This window comes from Pteropus medius, unplaced genomic scaffold, assembly GCF_902729225.1.
Source record: "Pteropus medius unplaced genomic scaffold, Ma_sr-lr_union100, whole genome shotgun sequence".
Classification (NCBI taxonomy): domain Eukaryota; kingdom Metazoa; phylum Chordata; class Mammalia; order Chiroptera; family Pteropodidae; genus Pteropus; species Pteropus medius.
This window is the reverse complement of record NW_024343733.1, coordinates 3,768,268-3,770,348: the sequence shown is the minus strand read 5'-3', so window position 1 is coordinate 3,770,348 and position 2,081 is coordinate 3,768,268.

Below are 2,081 nucleotides of genomic sequence, written 5' to 3'. Positions count from 1 at the left end.
AGCATGTATGGGAATGGCAGGTGCCAAGGGGATATGGGTGGGGCGCTGCCAGAAGGGTACTACAGTAAATATTTATTGAATGAACCAATCAACATATGAACGGACTTTGGTCGAATGTCTACTATATACCAGATGCCTTGTAGCTATTCATTACTGTGATGTTCAAAGCTTTTGAAAGGCAGGTAGATACTGGGGCTCAGCAAGGTTAAGTAACTTGCCCAAGGTCACACAGCAAGCCAGAGGCAGAGCCTGGATTTGGCCCAGTCTTATCTGGCTTCAGTGCCCACTCTCTCTTTTATAATGTCGGCTGATGGCGAACAACAGTGATCTTGATGCCTGGGGCTGGAAAGCTCAGGAAGGGCCCCTATTTTTTTCATTCATCCTCTTTATCCTTCCGTCTTTTATTTGACTTCAGGTCTGGGTCAGCCCAACCTTGTCCCAAAGTCTAGTCAATGGATCCTGAGGTCATTCCAGCTCTCCAGAGCTTCACCTCAGCCTTAACATTGGAAGGCTTTGGAGTCCAACAGACCTGGATTCAAATTCCAGAGCTGTACTACTTACTTAGCTTGTGTTCTTGAGCAAGTAATTTTACATCTCTGTGCCTCAGTTTCTCCCCAAAGCAGGCCAATACCACCCAACTTACAGGCTAGCTGTGACGATTAAGGAAGGTTAGCATGGCCCATAGTAAGTGCTCAAGGAAAGGTAACCATGATGATCTTGAAAAAGTGATGCTTAGCTTATTTGTCAGTCGTTACCCCATATTTCTGTGCCCCAAATTGCTTCCTCTACCCCCTTCCTCCTCAGCATCGGCAACCATCACGTAGTGTTTAATTACATGGACCCTGGAGCCTGTCTTCCTGAGTTCAAATCCTGGCTCTGCCACTTACCAAGCGGGTGACAGTTAATATATAGAAAGTGCCGTCGGGTGGTGAGTGCCAACATGCTAAGTGTTTATCCAAGGGTTTACTATCATTGTCCTTCTTCTCGCGATCTTTAATATTATCTGGAAGTCCTCCTGTGAGTCGGCAAACCTTTATTAACTACCGACTGTGTGCCAAACACTGAGTGGAGTGCTGCAGCCCCCAAAAATGAAGAAAATAAGGTCCCTGCTCCAAAGAGCTCTGGGTCAGGTGGAGAAGTGGAGCCCATAGAGAGAGTGAATACAAAACAAACAGATCGGCACTGGGACAGTGGGCGCGACAGAAGAACACCGATATCACGTCCAGTGAGGAGGCCAGAGTCCAGACCCCTCCCGGTGGACCCCTCAGATATGGCCTCCTCTGACCACCCTGCCATCCCCTCCGTCCTTACATGCCATGAAGTAGCCAACGCGCAATGCTGCCATAGTTATGGATGCTGGCAGATGACACAAGGTCCCTGGGTCAGAGACCCAGGATTTTATTACTCACAGTAAGAGAACTAACCAGACTATCAAGCATTTGTGCCAGTTTCCCACGCCCTAGTTCCCACAGGGCAACAAAAAGAAGACTTGGCGTCATGGGTTAGATTACAGGAGAGAAATCCCAAACTTAGGGTACCCGGATCTTTTGTAATGGGCAAGGAGCAAACTCACTCTTTGCTCTGGAGGCAGTCAATGTCTTAATTACACAGGACTATAAGCATGCCTGCCCTTTGCTCTGGAGGGAGATACTATTACTCTCTTCCAAACCTGTTCTACAAATATCTGGAAAAGATAGTCTGAAGAAAAAAATAAAAAGGCAATCAGTGCCTCTCCTGGCAAGACGTGCAGAAATGCCAGAGATAGATACCTGGTCTTGCAACAGATTTCGATGGATGGATTGGTGGATGGACAGATGGGTGGGAGGATTAAAAACTGCAAAGCAATGGTTTTTGAGCTGTGTCCCTGGAAGTCACGAGTGGTTTAGGGGCTCCCTGAAGGAGGACAGGGCAGGTAAAAGAGGTGCCCCCTCTTTTACCTATTCTATCTTCTGCATATAATTCCACTTGGAATTTTTTTTTAATATTGCTAAATATTTTAGCTTGAACAAGTTGGAAGATCACTAGTGTAGAGAAATGATGCTCAAGATTGAAAGCACATCAGAATCACTGGTGGCTGGTCG